General features: G+C 35.1%; 1 protein-coding gene across 1 annotated transcript in view; it reads left to right on the top strand.

Annotated features, from left to right (window-relative positions):
• Positions 1-18,141, top strand: part of EIF4G3 (eukaryotic translation initiation factor 4 gamma 3) — a 361,657-nt gene that overhangs the window by 75,901 nt on the left and 267,615 nt on the right. The window contains exon 2 of the mRNA XM_040645901.1: positions 12,361-12,436. The gene's annotated coding sequence lies outside the window, so the exon portion shown is untranslated. The remainder of the gene's footprint in view (positions 1-12,360; positions 12,437-18,141) is intronic.

The raw sequence follows: 18,141 nt of genomic DNA, 5'->3' as shown, positions 1-18,141 counted from the left end.
CACCTAACCACTGTGCCACCCAGGCGCCCCAGTAATCTGACTTCTGCACGTGATAGTTGGGTGGATTAATTGAGCTAATGACACTAGTGGGGCTGGATCCCAGGACCCTGTGATCGTGAACTAAGGTGAAGTCAGATGCTTAACCAACTGAGCCCCTCCTTTCCTTCTTAATGCAGTAGGAAATCCTGTTGATTTTACTATTTAAGCTTGGCTTTTTCTGTTTATTTCCACTACAGTCTTCCAAGCCATCATCAACTCTTACCTAGACAATTGGTATAGTCTCCTAACTAGTCTTATTTCCTTTCTTACTGTCCTCCAATTAATGGATCTTATTTCCTCTTCTTTACCCTTTTATTACTGTAAGTGTATCCTTGCAGTCACTATTCACTCATCCTTCTCTAGATGAAATGAATCATATTCACTATTCTCTTGGGGATTCTTTATAACTTTTCCACAGTCGTCTTAAAACAATTTTAAAAAGTTGAGCAATAGTTAGGGAACACGGAGGATTTAACATTCCTTTTTGGTTGCCTCTTTGCTGTTTAAATAGTGAACATTAGATGTACGGGATGGGGTAGTTGGCAGTATTTGGAGTATGGAAGGAGATAGGGAGTGAGAATAGAAGGCAGTTCAGGGGGCCGTATGGACTGGGCTACTGGACTGCTATCTTCTAGTCTGTTGTTATAGTACATTAATACCACTGAGTAACTTAGATGCAAAAATCAAGTGTAGGATCAGATGTCAAAACAAAATGAATCCAAATCTGCATGATAAAATGAAACAGGTGCATATGTAAAGTGTTCTGTGTACATTGAAGTGGTTGGTTATTATGCACAGAATGCCTCAGACATGACTTTGTGGCAACTTTATGTGGAAAGAAAACACATGGAAAATTGTTTATCATAGGCAATGTGAAGTAGAAAGCAGTTATGAAGTAAAGAAAGCTTACGTAAACTGTGGGTCATTGATAATAGCAAAGTGTCTCCAGTCCACTTTACTCTTACAGGATTATGCTACGTCTGCCTCTTGGTGAGTGGTCAAAGGATGTGAGTGTATTTCACTTGGAAAAGAGTGAAAGGAGATTTATTAACAGTTCTCAGATATTTCAAGTGTTTTCCTGTGGAGTAGGGTACAACTGTGTACGTGGAATCCCTGCATTTGATGTTAGGTTGAATAGAGTGGTGAGACACTTAAAACTGTAATGTGGTACAGCTTTTACTGTTGATGAATTCACCGTGATTCTTTACCATGTGAAGTTATTTCTAGTGGTCAACTTTAATCTGTGTTACCATTTTTCTAGTGTCCATAAATACTTTGACTCATTTCTAAGTACTGTAATTAAATTTCCCCTTTGGTACATCAACAAGCAGTATTGACCCACAGGTTTAGTGTAAGTGTGCTTTGGCTTGGGTTTGTGGCATATGGATAGAAATGGATCTTTTAGAAGTTTGTTAGGAGTCATCTTAAAAAAGCTGGCTGGACAAGTTTCCATATTGCTAGATCATTAGGCAGGGTTTCGGGAGATTCTTATACTAATAAGATCCTATATTGCTTTCTGGCAGTGAAAGAAATGCAGTTTGCTGAGAAATCCAGCTACCCATTTTCTTGTTGGGTACCTGATTCATTATTATGTTGAATAATACTTTTCCTTTTTTGCTCTGTGAATTCTTAGGATGAGACTTACTTTTAACTTCATTGGACTAGATCACATTGATGAAACATTTTGAGTATATGACTCCTTTCTGCAATATTCTGGGTTCTGGAGATAGAGTGGTAGACAAAACAGATAAGGTGCTTGCCCCAGTGTGGAGTTCTTACATTATTTAAAAATTGTATTTATTTTTATTTTATTTTTATTTTTGTTTTTTCAAAGATTTTATTTATTTGACAGAGAGAGAGAGAGTATGTACAAGCAGGGGGAGTGGCAGGAAGAGGGCTCTCTGCAGGGAGCCCGATGTGGGGCTCAGTTCCAGGATCCTGAGACCATGACCCGAGGCAGATGCTCAACCGACTGAGCTACCCAGGCACCCCTTAAAAATTTTATCTTAAAATTACATACAATGATACCCACTTTTTAGGTAACAGCTTTATTGAGATATAATTTACATACCACAAATTTTGTTCGTTTAAAATGTACGATTTATGAGGAGGATGCCGGGCACAAGCAGGAGCTTCCGTGTCCATTTCTGAATTCCATGCAGTTACATTTTGCTGTGAAGCGATTTGCTTTTTCTACCATTATGAAAGAGGAACAGAGAGAGAAGACATTAATAAAACTATATAGACACTAAAAAAACAAAAACAAAAAAAATAAAATGTACAATTCAGTGGTTTTTAGTATATTTACAGACTTGTGCAACCATCACCACAGTTTTAGAACTTTCAGATTACCTCAGAAAGAAACACATATCCTGTAGCCGTCATTCCCCCTTCCCCCATTTTCATCAGTCCCCCCAGCCCTAAGCAACCACTGATTGTTCTGTTTGTACTTTTTGTCTGTAGATTTGTCTAATTTGGGTAGTTCATTTAAGAGGAATTGTACTGTATGTAGTCTTTTGTGACTGGCTTCTTTCACTTAACTGTATGTTTTCAAGGTTCGTCCATGATGTAGCATGTGTCAGGTCTTCTGTTTCCTTTTTTTGCCAGGTAAAATCCCATTGTATAGGTATACCTCATTTGGTTTATCCGTTCTTCAGTTGATGGACATTTAGGTTGTTTCTACTTTTTGGCTATCGCGAATAATGCTGATAGGAACATTCATAACAAGTTTTGCGTGGATAATTGTTTTTATTTCTTTTGGATATATAACCAGGAGTGAAATTGCTGAGTCATGTGGTGACTCTATTGCTTAACCTTTGGGGAAACTCCGTTTTCATTTTTTGTAGGTATATAGTTCAATGAATTCTGACAAATGTGGAGTTTTGTAGCCCCACGGCAGTGAAGATACAGAGAAGTTTCATCACCCAGTTGTAGTCCTTTGGTGCTCTGTCTTTGCAGATAACCTTTCCCCATGCCCTAGCTCCTGGCAATCCTTGTAGTTTTGCCTTTCCCAGAATGTTGTATAAATGGACTCAAAGTCTTTTTTGAGTCTAGTTTCTTTCACCTAATTAGCAATTGATAATCATTCATGTTGTTCTGTCAGTAATTCATTCCTTTTCAGTGGCTGGTGGTATTCCATTATATGGGGGTACCATATTTTATCTATTTTCCAGTTGAAGATAATTGGGCTATTTGCCCTTTTTGGCCATTGTGAATTAAGATGCTATAAACCTTTGTGTTTAGGCATTTGGGTGAGTATAAATTTTCGTTTCTCTTGGATAAGTATGTACAAGTGGGATTGGTGGGTTATATATATAAATTTATGTTTAACTGTGTAAGAACTGCCAAACTGTTTTCCCAAGTGGCTGTACCATTTTGTGCTGTGCCAACAACGAAGTGTGAGATTTCCAGTTGTTCCTCATCCTCAGCACTTGGTGTTGTCACTTTGTAGACCTAAGCTAATAGGTGTAAGTGATAGCTCACTGTTGTTTTAATTTACACTCCCTAATGACTAATGATGCTCAGCATCTTTTCATGTGTCTGTCATTTGCATATCTATTTTGGTAAGGTGGCATTTGTTCAAAACTTTTGCCCATTTAAAAAAAGGTAGTCTTTCTGTTGAGTTTTGAGAGTTCTTTATATATTCTAAATACAAGTCCTTTATCAACTATGAGACTTTGCAGGTATTTTCTCCGTTCTGTATCTTCTCATAACAGTATCTTTTGTAGAGCAGAAGTTTTTAATTTTGAGATATCCAGTTCATCAATTTTTTTCTTCTTTTAAAGAGCATGCTTTTAATATCACATCTAAGAACTCTGGGGTTAATCCACAGTCACAAATATTTCTTCCTATAGTTTTTTCAGAAAGTTTTAGTATTTAAAATTTTGCATTATGTCTGTAGTACATTTTGATTGTTTAAGAGATGAGGTATATGACAAAGAGATTCATTATTTTGCATATGGTTTTTTAATTGTTCCAGCGGCATTTGTTGAAAACTATGTTATTTTCTTCATTTATTTGCCTTTGTACCTTTGTAAAAAATAAACTCACTAGGTTTTTGTGGCTCTGTTTCTGAATTTTCTAGTCTATTCATTGATCTGTCTATCCTTTTGCTGACACCACACTGACTTGAGGTTCATGGGTTTTAAGATTTGGATGTTTCTTCTATGCTCCCTTCATTTTGTTTATTCAAAGCCAGAAATGTCATTTTTCCTATCATTAAAAACAAATCTGTAATTTTCTTTTATGTAGGAACAACATAGAGCAGTATCCCAAATTCATGAGTCATTTCTTTCTTCCTATCTGGATTTGTGAGCCACAGTTTGACCCACAGAGAGAGAGGATTTACCATGCGGGGATAATGTGGGAGATTGTGTACATTCTTTCCTAGGAATATAGACTGAAAATGATTGCATTGCATACAGGTCTACACGATCACCATTGTCTGCATCATCCTAGTGTACTGCACCATGCCTATGAAAAGAAAGATTCTTATTCCTTCGACCCCAGAAAGAAGGTAGAAAATCAGAAAGAGGTAGAATCATTGATAGAATCCCCATACATTTTGTACAGAGTAGTAATGTCAAATCTTAAGGAATCAAGAAAATCTCCTTTAGCGCTTCCATAGTCAGTGGTTTTTTAATTTACTTATTTTAAAAATTTATTTAAAAAATTTTGGTAACATACATAACCTAAAATATACCATTTTGACCTTTTTATTTTTTAATTTTTAAGTTTATTTTTAGTAATCTGTACGCCCAACATGGGGCTCAAACTCTTGACCTCGAGACCAAGAGTCTACCAACAACCAGGCACCCCTCCCCCCCATTTTAACCTTTTTAAAATGTAGAGTAGTGTGACATTAAGTACATTTATGTTGCTATGCAGCCATAACCACCATCCATCTCCAGGACTTTTTCATCTTTCCTAACTTGTCATTGTTCTTTTTAAAACCCAAGTTCTACTACTGGAATTTCAGAACATTGCAATTATGATCTCATCTTCATATTACATTTAAAAAATGGTCTACCAGTGCAGGTAAATGTCAAGTCCTTGGAAAATGTCCAAAGCTTAGAGTTCTACCTATTAAAAACTTGTAGCCAGCAGTAGAATGTCCAGTGAAGGTTGACTTTTGTCATATGTGAATGGCTAGCTCATTCAGTTCTTTTTTTGGAGGATAGCTTTTAAAATCTGTCAAATGTATGTTCCCTACTTGTTATTATCTGGATCCATATCCAGAGAAATATGGCATACCAGCATATTTTCTTTGGTTATTATCTAAGGCTATTTGAGTGATTCAGATATAGGATACAAATGGAATTGCTAGTTGCACTTCATCCTTCTTAATGAAATTTCTTAGATATGGGCATTTTTGAAGGGAGGGGGGTACTTTGTTGTGTTCTGCTTTTGCTTTGTCACATGGATTGATTATGTTTTAAATTGAGTGTTAGTATAACATTTAAATATTTGTCTTAGAATTAAAAGTTTGAGAACTAAAAGCTAGGTTTGAAATTTGTGAGTATATTGTTCTTTTTTCATGTGTATATCACTTTGTCTCATAGAAAGTTTATATTTTTGTCTTGAGTAGAAGTTATTAACAGCATGGTCAGCAGCCATTTTCTTGGCAACATTGTTTTTTGTTTTTATTTTTGTTTTTGTTTTTGTTTTTTTAACCCATTTAAGCGTATGTTAAAGTGACTGCCAGGAAATCAGTTTCTGAGTTAGTAGAAATCCAGAGTTCTGAGTTAGTAGAAAACCAGAGCCAAAGCAAGGGCTTTTCTCACCAAGCACTTTGAAACCAACGTTTCCAAATTTGTTAAAAAACGCAGTATAATGGTTCTTAGTTGTTAACATTCATATGGTGATTTCTAGAGACTTTTAGAGCAAAAACAGGATGGGAAAGAAGGTATATAGGCTTTTTGAAGTTTCCAATTCCAGAATAAAAAAGGGTTCAGAAAACTCTCTTTCTGGTAAATTAGCAAAAACTCTGGAAAGAAAGCCAGAAGTTTGAATATTTATATATTTTGCAGTAGAGATATTAATGTGTTAAGGGGTGCTGCCATAGATCCTACTAGAGGTGTTATATGATGTAACAACTGTGTTAGCTTTCTACCAGTGGGAAAAAATCTGAATTTGAATAAGGGATTTTGGACTTAAATTAACAGCCCAACATTGAATTGAGTTGAAATAAAGAATAAAATTGGCTAGTTTTATTTCCCTGCAGTTTCAGGGGTAAAAGATACAGAACAATGAAGAAAATTTTGGTTTTCTTAGAACATTGGTATCTTTTTTAAAAAACACATTTTCTTATAGACTCCAGAGTTAAAGCAGGAGTAGTGTTTAGGTTTGAGAATGCAGTTTTTGTTTTGCTTTTGTCCATTCAGAGTTACTAACATTGTGACCCCTGAGATTTTTATAGTTGCTGGGTAGGGTCATTGAGGATGTTGTACTTTGTGGGACATTTTACATGCTTGATGTCTATGCTTGACAACTTCAAATTAATTCAGCCCTGCGTTATAACATGCATTAATCTTATCAGCATAGTTTTGTGCTAGGGTTTAAGATGAGCTCTCTCTTTGGTACCACCTAGGTAAGTAGTAATTAGCTTAGGGTACTTTACTGTTCCTTCTGAAGGTTCCATTCTGGAATTTGCTTCTCTTACTGCTCTACAGTTTCTAGAGTAGTATATCTCTAGCCCTTATCTTTTATGAAGCTTTTCCCAGTGTAGGAAAGGGTTAATTTGAAATAAAACATTATTGTGATAAAACATACATATCCTAAACTTGGCCATGTATACAATGTTTTTAGTGCATTTATGGATATGTGCAGCCATTACCACAGTCAATTTTAGAACATTTTCATCATCTCAGAAAGAAACCCCATTCCTCTTAGCTATTCGCTCTCTCTCTTCATTGTCCCTAGTCGTAAGCAACTACTAGTTTTTCTGTCTTTGTAACTAACCTATTCTTAACATTTCATAAAAATCGAATCATATAATATGTGGTCTTTCGTAACTGACTTCTTTCATTTAGCATGTTTTCAAGATTCATCCATGTTGTGGTATGTATTAGTACTTCATTTCATCTAGGCGCCTAATTTTTAGATTGACTTTCTATAACTAATCAGTTAATCAGTTTCTATGTGCAGCAGATCTCAAACATTTCAAAGAATATAATTTTGGACTCAGTATTTTTTTTTTTTTTTAAAAGATTTATTTATTTATTTATTTGACAGAGATAGAGACAGCCAGCGAGAGAGGGAACACAAGCAGGGGGAGTGGGAGAGGAAGGAGCAGGCTCATAGCGGAGGAGCCTGACGTGGGGCTCGATCCCATAACGCCGGGATCATGCCCTGAGCCAAAGGCAGACGCTTAACCGCTGTGCCACCCAGGCGCCCCTGGACTCAGTATTTTTTGAAACATTCTGAATTAATCTAGATAATTTTCTATATCATAAACTGTGACACAAGATTTTTTTTTTTAGAATTAAATTTATACAGACTGTGTTTATTCAGGTTTTTTTTTAAGAGAGAGAGGGAATGGGGGAGGGGCTCAGGGAGATGGAGAGAGAGAATCTTAAGGAGGCTCCATTCCCAGTGCAGAGCCTGATGTGGGGTTCGATCTCACAACCCTGAGATCATGATAGGAACTGAGATCAAGAGTCCGTCGCTCAACCGACTGAGCCACGCAGACTTCCCTATTTATTCAGTTTTGACTAGTTCATTTCCTTTATAATGCTAAGTTAAATTTTGTTTTGTAGGGGTAATTTTCAAAATATGCTAGCTTATTTAAATTGGATTTCTTTAATTTTTAAGGTGCGTATCCCTTAATGAGTCAGAACTAATATTAATGGGGATATAGCTATTTCCAAAGCAACTGTATTTGAAACAGTGCTCCTTTTGGAGAAGTCATATATATCTTTGTGAAACAGGGTGTAATGTAGAAATTCTGCCCTTATCCTTCTATCTTATACAAGTTCTTTTCCTTTTTCATTATCATACTTTTTTTTTTTAAGATTTTATTTATTTATTCGACAGAGATAGAGACAGCCAGCGAGAGAGGGAACACAAGCAGGGGGAGTGGGAGAGGAAGAAGCAGGCTCCCAGTGGAGGAGCCTGATGTGGGGCTCGATCCCATAACGCCGGGATCACGCCCTAAGCCAAAGGCAGACGCTTAACCGCTGTGCCACCCAGGCGCCCCTATCATACCTTTTTTGATTTCATATATAGAAAGAAGGAGAGGTGCTCCTGGCTGACGCAGTAGGTAGAACATGCAGCTCTTGATCTTGGGGTTGTAGGTTTGAGCTCCACGTTGGGCGTAGAAATTATTTAAAAGTAAAATCCAAAAAAAGAGAGAGAAGGTGTTAATTGACTAGCATTACCATATTGCCATAAGGCTTTAATAAGAAATAATGCAGAAAAAGATATTTACCATTTATTTGTTTTCATCTCCTGAAATCAGTTGCCCATGTCTTCTCTAAAGTAATTTGTGCAATGGGATTTGTACTCTTGCTTTCCTTTTCGATGAGGCAATAATAACTTGAGGCTGTCACTTTAAGAATATTACTTATGCTGAGCATTGGCCAATATTGCTTATGCTGAGCATTGATCCAGGATAGTAGCTTTTCTTACAGTGGACTGGGCAAAGTTTAGGAACTTTCAGCTGGGAGTTGTAAATGGAACATTAGTGTTTTAGCATACTGGTGGAAGATTTCTGTTGACTTTCATTACTTGTTTTCTAATTTCTCAAAATCTACCTTTTGAAGAGATCCTGATTACAGGTCCGACTCAGGGTCAGATATGATCAAGAAGCTTCATCCTAATGAGAGTTTATCATTCATGAAATTTCAGTACACATGTATGCTTAAAAAATTATTGGTCCCTTCTTTTTTTCCTGATATAAGTAGGAAACATTCAGATCATTATGTAATCTAATAGATCTTTGAATTTCTTTGATGAAATTTGGTCTTTGAAAATATTTTATCTGCCTAATTGACATTTAATGTGGAGAATATGTAATAAGTACTATAATAATCAATTTAGAGTCTATTGTGTTGTAATACTCTTTAATCTTCAAATTTTATTTATTTCTGAAATTCGTTAATTTTTTATTAAAAAATGGGGAATTAAAAATATTTTGCATTTGTATTTCTACTTAGAGTCTTAAATTCAGTTATTACATACCATCTATCTAGTTTTGCTAATGATTTTGCTTATATTTCCTAATGATATAACTCACAGCAGTTTGAACCACAGAAGTGGCAAGTGGGTATGCTTACTGTATTTCAGTTATGAGATTTAAAAAATAAAAACAATATGCTCTAGAGCACTGCACATGCACATTACACTGCTCATTGATTGAATTAGAATTTTAAGTGGTACTGTGAGAAGCCGTTTGCTTGCTACCTTGAGCTCAGGGGTAAATAAATAAATACTAGTGATTTATGCTGGAGATACAGAGGTTGGTAAAAGCTGGTAAGAAGCTTAATGTCATGCAGAATTAGGAGGAGATATGTTGTAGTGAAAGAGCTTTATATGGCTGTCATTTCTTTGAATTCACTTATTTATGGAGAAAATGCCTAGAAGTGCCTATTTCTTACAAATTTATAGAGGCTGTTTTTAGTGGAAATGGGGCTAAACAACTTACTTGCAAATTACTAAAGTTAATTTTTTTATTGAGGTACTATTCACATACCCTAACATTCACACTTTCCAAGTGTACAGTTCAGTGATTTTTAGCATATTTATGAAGATAGGCAATCATCACCTCTAAGAATTAAAGGAGAAAATTGCTTTGTAAAATAAGCTCACTTGGTTTGATACATTACCTGCCCAGTCTGTAGTACTAAGTATTCATTTGCCGTTTGGCAGATGATTCAGTTTGGGCGAAGAATTTGGAACTTTCTAGAAGTGTTGGGGTGATATTTCATTGAATCTTCTGTGAGATGAACTGCTCATTTAGTTCTGTCATGTGGATGGGGCAACCATATTTTGACTAGGTTGTGATACTGGTTTTTACTATGGTGTAAAGTATTCTGTCTGTGGACACATTGATATAATAGGAAGGGTGTGGTCTCTATTTTATTAATTAAATGAATTAAATTAATTAAAGAAGAGTATGATCTTTAGAATTCAGGAAGACATGGCCTGACTACTTAGTCTCATTAACTTGGGTAAGTTACTTCTTGCTGAGCCTCAGTTTACAGGAGATATTGTAAAATGGTTCAGTGAAGACAACATAGTTGGTTAGGCTTGCAGGCTACTTTAGATTCAGATCTCCTGACTTCTATTTTCAGTTTTCTTTTTTACAGAACTATGTTTTTGTTTTAAAATAAGTGATTTTTACTCAGAACTTCTTTTTAAGAAACAACTTATTAATCCACAGTATTCTGTTAGTGGTTTACAGAGAATAAAATAAACAAAATTAAGATTCTGTATTTGTGGCCCAGGAGAAAGAATGTTTGTTACTGGGACTATTGACCATATATATGATTGCCTCTTTACAAATCTTGTAATTATATTTTAGCCAATAAAATAACTAATAGAAATCAGGAAACTTAACCTTCCTTTGGAAGATTAAATGGTGTGGCTCAGCTTTTGGGGTGTAGTACTGAGAACTCTCATTTGACAACTGATTCTCATAGTGTGAGAATTAACCTTAGCTAGAAAAAGCAATAGCTGTTGGCTTTGCAGAAGAAAAAAATGGTCTTATATTTTCCACCATTCATGTAACCACAATGCAGAACTGTAATTCAAAGAAAGTTTTATTTTAGCCAAAGGTAATCTTCATTTTGAGAGAATTGACAAGCTCATAATGAAGGACTTTTGTCCTGAAACTTGTTAGGCTTATGTTTTCTACATTGCAAACACGTATATAGTTTGGATGAAGTAGTTCCTTTATGAAATGCTTTGGCTTTGTTGTTTCTTGCAGCATTTTCTTTTCTTTTTTTAAACTTTCCAACTACTGTTTACTTCACTGAAATCTTCCAGCATTTTTTTTTTTTAAGATTTTATTTATTTATTCGACAGAAATAGAGACAGCCAGCGAGAGAGGGAACACAAGCATGGGGAGTGGGAGAGGAAGAAGCAGGCTCATAGCGGAAGAGCCTGATGTGGGTCTTGATCCCATAACGCCAGGATCACGCCCTGAGCCGAAGGCAGACGCTTAACCGCTGTGCCACCCAGGCGCCCCTCTTCCAGCATTTTAAATCAGTTCTTTGTGTCTAGGCATTTATGACAACTTGAACTGTGGTCTGAGGTTGCTGGTTTTAAGAATTGTCTAGAGACTGGTACATCGTGTTACTAATTTTGAATGACTAAAGCTTTGAGGGTTTTTGCTTTATTTTCCCTCTCCCACCTCAGTAAACGGTTGCTACTTACATATAAAGAATTTATCTTCTAATGATTGAGATTTCTCCAGTTTGTGGTCATTTATATAAAATTATTATTTGCAGCTGTCATTTTGTTTTTCAAAATGTTTCATTGAATTAGAATTAGGACTGGAGAAGTATGAAGTTATTTGTTAGGTTTAAGGAAGCATTCTGTTTCATTTTGGGTTTATTATATTTATAGTCATTTTAAAAAATATATTTGAATTATTATGGAAACACACAATACAGTTACGTAATCCTACTGTCTGGAGAGAATTGCTAATAATCTTTCGATTGTCTGGTTTTTTTGGTTGTTTTTTTTTTTTTTTGGTTATCATTCTTAAAGAAGTAAAATATCACTTTACCAGGTAGATGGAGCTCATATCATTTGGTTTTGAAGCTGAGTAAAATGATCGTCTTTTGTCTTTTAAGAGAATATCCTGGCAACATGCTGAAATATTTTAAATATTATGCTGGAGATTTTTTTTTTTTTAATGGGGAGTTGGTGGGTAGATGGGGAAAGTTGCAGCTAAAATAGAAAAACAAGGAAACAATTATATTCGCCATTTCTGTGTAGTTAGCAGAACAGACTGTGTCTTTGTCAGTAATTTCCATGTATCTTCCTGAATATCCTGCTTATACTTCTTCAGTCTTTTTCTCTAGAAAGTAAAGGTGGTGGATTCTCATCCTGGACCTAAAGTGTGTAGGCTTGTGTAATTTTATTTGTTTTGAGTTGCCATGGAATGTTTATCACGGGAATCGCTTTTGGAGAGATTGATCTGATTACATTAAGAAATTTGAAATATTTGTTTTCCAGTTTTGTGGAGAAGTATGAGTAACCTTACTAATTGGGTGACGAAAGTTGGGTCATTGACAGAACCTTGTGATGGTAATTTTCTCTTAATGCTAAAGCAAGACATTTTCGAGTTCTCTTATCCTTAACTCGCTCTTCTAGAATCCCTAGAGGACCTGTGCAACAGCCCCTCGAGGACCGAATCTTCACTCCTTCTGTCTCAGCGGTGTACAGCACGGTGAGTACCTGAGGTCTGCTGTTGCAGTGCCTAACTTCTTGCACATGAGTCTTTGATATCACAGCAATGTTTGTTTGATTGGCACGTAAAAGGTTTTTGGCAAAAGGTTCATTAGAATCCCAAATTGAATTAGGTTTTTTTAATATAAGAAGAGTGAATAGGCCTTTTTCCCCATCATCTTAACTTAATAGGTAAGTGTGAAACAAACATTGTCTTAAGATAACATTGGCTCATACACCTGCCGTCTTTTTCCTGTTTTTCATCTTTCTCTAAATCCACTTCTGGCCTTGTCTTGTGACTTTTTAGGACATCGAGTTTTAATTTTCTTTTTTGATATTAAACATTTTTTAAAAAAATTTTAGTATTTAAATGTTTTTAATTTTTTTCCCCTTCTCTGATTACAAAAAAAAATTGCAAAAAAAGTTTGGAAATGAGAACAGTGGTTTTAATCTGGGAAGTTTATTTTTTTATGTTAAATGATTAATTCAAATTCATAAATGAAGGGAAACTTAAAAGGTAGAGGATGAAGGTCATAAAATTAAAAGCAGATTTCAGGTGTTTCACAGTGAGCCTAAGGGAATTTAGGGAGAATGGATGAGTCAGATATCTTTTTATTATTTCAGTTCATCATACCAATAATTCCTCATACTCCAGATTGAGTGCTTTAAAGAAACTCAGAGTGGTGAGAAAGATTAATAAATAAGTCATTGTAATCTAAAGTGGTATGATAAAGCAATGATTCTTATCCTTTTGGGTTATGAATTACTTTTAGAATCTGAACGTAGCCACAATGCTTTCTTCTCAAAAAAGAACATATACCCAGTGTTTATGTGTAATTTCAGAATTTCACAAATATTCATAGGCCATTCATCAGTCCAAGGTTAAAAACTTTTAATTAGAGATGCAAACGTGTTATATATGGGAAAGGAAGAGGGCACTTCATTGAGGAAGTGGCACTAAGCTGGAAGGTATAGAACTTCTCTAGGCCGATACGGAGGCACTTAATGGAATGGCCAGTAGTCAGCTTAGTGTGGCATGTGTGTTAAGTTTTGTAGCAGAAGTAGAGATAAGATGGTAGATGGGTTTTGGAGGTTTTAGGATTGTTATGAAGAATTAGAACTTTATTGTGCAGAAATGGGTAGGATGGTTTCCCTGAAACAAGTCTCAGTTTATGCCTGTTATAGATCAATTAACACTTGTAAATTATTTGAACCCCTTGACTCTTAAAATTGATTCCATTTGGATGACAAATTGCTTGATCATCCTAGTGACTGAGAACCTTTAATTTACATGGAAAAACAACCTTTAATTTTTTTCTGGCATAAACTGTCTGTAGGCCAAAGGGTTTTGTTTTGTTTTATTTTGTTTTGTTTAGTTTTGTTTCGTTAGTACTGACCTTAAGGGCACCTTAATTTTTGTCGGCATAACTCTTAAAATATATATCTTTTTCTAATTATAAAAGTACTCTTTGCTATTCAATTACTATTTTCAAGATTAAGTAAAAGAGGAAAATGAAAATTTTTAGTAATCTTGAGTGATTTTTAGAAGCAACTACTATAACCATTTTTTTTTTTTTTGGTTTAGTTTCCTGTGTCTTTTTTTTTCTGTGTTGTAGGCTCTGTATAAGATATTCTGTCAGCTTATATTATAATGTTAGCTTTTCCAATGCTAGTTGAAACATATAGTTATAAGTAATAAATGGCTGTTTATTTTGTCATAAGAATTTAATATTCACTGAACATTTGACAAATATTTCTTGAGCTTTTAATGTGTGTCAGGCACTGTTTGGTGTTATGGATGTAGTAGTGAGCAAACCAAACCCATTGTACTCATAGAGTTTATACTGTTCTGTGGGATAGAAGGAAAGTAAACAAATATATGTGCATTATAGTAGTGGGTAGGAATAAGTGTCTTGATGAAAATAAGTAGTATTAAAGGGATGGAGAATGACTGGATAATCCTGGACATTCTGTCTAAAGGCATTTAAGTAGAAAGCTAAGAAGTGAGGGAGTGAGCCTTGCAGATTTCTCGGAAAAACATATTTCCAGTAGAAAGAACAGTAGTGCAAAGGCCTAGGGATAGCAATGTGCTTAATGTCATCTTAGAACTGCAAGGAAACTAGTGTGGTTGGAGTGAGACAGGGTGGGGATAGAATTCAAACTATCTGGAACATATGGGGCATTATTTACCATCGTAATTATTTGGATTTTAATCTAAATGTGATGGAAAAAAGCCTTTAGAAACTTAAAAGCAGTAGGTCTGAATTTCTGTTTAAAGGCCACTGTAGCTATTCCTTAGAGAGTAGACTGATGAGGGCAGGTGGCTGGTGGTGAAATGGAAGCAAGAAGATGAATTAAGAGGTTATTATAGTAAAACAGGCAGAAGATGATGGTGGCTTCCTCTAAGGTGGTACAGAAAAAGAGATGAGTAGTGGAATTTGGTATGTATTTTAAAAGTAGACTCAGTAGGATATAATGATAGCTTGGATGTGAGATGTGGAAGAAGAGTAAAGGGTTTTGTTAGGGATTTGGCCTGAGTAACTGAATGAATGTGCTACTTTTCATGCAGATGAACACTGGATGAGGACCAGGGTTTTTGTTGAGAAAAATCAATAGATGTAAACATTATGTAGGTGAGAAGTTAAACATTAGGTTGCTTCTAATATTTCCGTTAGAAATAACTTACTTGAATTTAAAGCCTTTTCTGAATTTTAGATTATTTTTGTAGAATAACTTCCTAGAAATGAAATTACTGAGTTAAAGTGTAGACATGTTTTTGAAATTCCTCATAAATGAAGACATGTGACTTTGTTAACTTAGTACTTTGCAGAGGAGGTTATCCAAATCCTGTGAACGATAGCACAGCGCGTGCTACAGAGTTTACATGTCATGTTTTGAAACAAAAGTTTTGAATTTATTTTTGAGTTAGATCAAATTTGACTTTTATTGTTTGAAGCCAGTGCCATATATATAGTCCTTTAGTCAATGAAAAAAGTGGGTGCACCAATTATATATAGTGCCTATTCTGGAATGAAAAGAGATTTTATTTTAGGCAATATAAAGTTACCTTAAAATATGGCAGTCTTCACTTTTTTGATCAGTTGTTTCCATTCTTAGCAATTTAAGTCTTTGCCTCACTTTTACAGTGTTGTGCACATTAACTGAATGAGTAGGAGAGTAGTGACCAGGTGCTTGGACATTTTTAATTCCCCTTCTCAGCCCCAAGATTATGTATTGGTCACTATTTCTCTAGTGTCTAGGTCCATTAGCATCATTCCTGTGTCATAAAATAAAGGCTAACCCTCAGTTCACCTCCTCCTGCCTCACTGTATGGTGCCCATATGTCACTTTAATTGAGTTGGTTGAATTCCTTGAAAGGCAAAAATGAATCTTGGCCAGTCTTAAAAAATTATACAATCAAAGATTTTACTTTTTTATGTCTGTTATATGGGCTTTATGCCCTTATGTCAGCATTTTAGATAGATTTTCTGCTTTTTAAAAAAAAATGTTTTATTTATCTTAGAGAGAGAGGTGGGTGGGTGGAGTGGGAGAGGGAGAGAGAATCCTAGCAGTCTCTGCACTGAGCTTGGAGCCTGACATGGGGCTCAGTCCCAGGACCCTGAGATCATGAACTGAGCCAAAACCAAGAGTTTGATGCTTAATTAACTGTGTCACCCAGGCACTTCAGGACTCAATTTTTATAAAGCTGTCATGTTAAATGTTTTAGGCTGATTATCATTTATTTATTTATTTTAGCCTGATTTATAGAAGTTTCTCTTTGGAACATTTATCAGGGATGGGAGAGATACTTTTGTCATTATTCCTTATTAGCCATAATTACATAAGAGTGATTCATTATATGAAAAAAAATAAAGCCAGTAGTTTTTAAGCTCTAGTAAGAGAAATATATGTTATATGGTAGAGAGGAAATGGCGAAACTGAAGAGGAGTGAATTAATTTGAAGTATATTAATAACTCTCTTAATTGGCATGTTTCTGGAAAACAAACTATGAAATTTTTAAGTAGGCTCCATGCCAGCATGGATCCCAACATGGGGCTTGAACTCACCACCCTGAGATCAAGACCTGAGCTGAGATCAAGAGTTGGTCACTTAACCGACTGAGCTACCCAGGTGCCCCTAAGCCAGTATTCTTAATATAATTGCAGAAATAAACTTAATACAAAATTTTGTGGAATAATGACTTCAATACAATAAGCAGTAATCATACATATTCTGGTGGATTGGAAGAGTTGTGTTATTAACTGTTTCTGTAAAAATCCTATAGATAATTCAATCCGAATAAATTAATCCTTAATGCTGTAACATTTCATGATCCTTTTAGCCAGCTTCTACTTTTTTTTTTTTTTTAAGATTTTATTTATTTGACAGAGAGAGACATAGAGAGGGAACACAAGCGGGGGGGGGGAAGGGCAGAGGGAGAAGCAGGCTCCCCGCTGAGCAGGGAGCCTGATGCAGGGCTCGATTCCGGGACCCTGGGATCATGACCTGAGCTGAAGGCAGGCTCTTAATGACTGAGCTACCCAGGTGCCCCGCCAGCTTATACTTTTGAAGTTTTGATTCTGTCATACTGTAGATGCTTTTATGTTTTTTTCCCCAGTCTCTGATAAATACTGAGTAGGCCAACATGTCAGTGGAAATCCCTGTACAGGGACAAAATTTAGCATGGACCGATCAATACTCCTTAGACAATTGTATCCAGCAAGATATAAATCCACTTAATTGTCCTATAATCCAGCCCTGAATGACAATCCATTTTTTTCCCCAGTGGTTAATATGCCAGTTTAAGTGATGATTTGTTTATGTAGACTTTATTTTTATAAACAGCTTTATTGGAGTATATTTGACATACAGTATATATAGTGCCAATGATTTAAATATATTTGAAGTGTATAATTTGGTAAGTTTTAACACGTAAATACCCATGAAAACCTTTGCCACAATCAAAATTACCATGTATCATTCTTAAAAGTTTCTTCCTTCCTCTTTGTAATCTTACCTTTCCACCTTCCCCCACCATTGGTCAGCTTTCTGTTATTGTGGATTCATTTTCTAGACCTTTATTAAAAACTGTAATAGGAAAAGGAATAATGCAATAGGTGCTGGTTGTTCTTTGATTTTTCTTTTGTTAGGTTAATTATTTTGAGGTATTTCCATGTTGTGTTAATTAGTAGCTTCTTCCTGGGAGAAAAAGTAAACATTATTATTATTATTTTTATTTTTATTATTATTATCTTTAGAAAAAGTAAACTTTAGGCTTAAAATTTATGGCTGACATAATCACATATTCTGTATGTTCTTTTCCCCCCGAAGGATAGAGTTTCGTTTTCATTAAACATATTGAAAATCATGTGATTATACAGTTTGGTTGTTTTCTTTTTTAATACAACATTGTATTGTAATTAATTTCCCACGTTATTGCGTAACACTTGTAAACATTATAAGCACAAACATAAGTTTCAGTATCATGTCAATGAGGTAAACAGTAATTAACATAATGAGTAAATTTAAAAACTGTTTGGTTTAAAGATTCCCTTTATTTTCTGTTATAAAAATTTTGTGATATGTACATATGCATAAATAAAATACATACATATATGTGTGCATATTTTTGTTTAAATAGGATTATTTCTCTAGGCTAAGATTCTCAAAAGTAGCCTTAGTATGTTAAAATAACACACACTTTA

Source organism: Ursus maritimus, unplaced genomic scaffold (assembly GCF_017311325.1).
Source record: "Ursus maritimus isolate PB19 unplaced genomic scaffold, ASM1731132v1 scaffold_32, whole genome shotgun sequence".
Lineage (NCBI taxonomy): Eukaryota > Metazoa > Chordata > Mammalia > Carnivora > Ursidae > Ursus > Ursus maritimus.
This window is presented reverse-complemented; position numbering and strand designations above follow the sequence as displayed.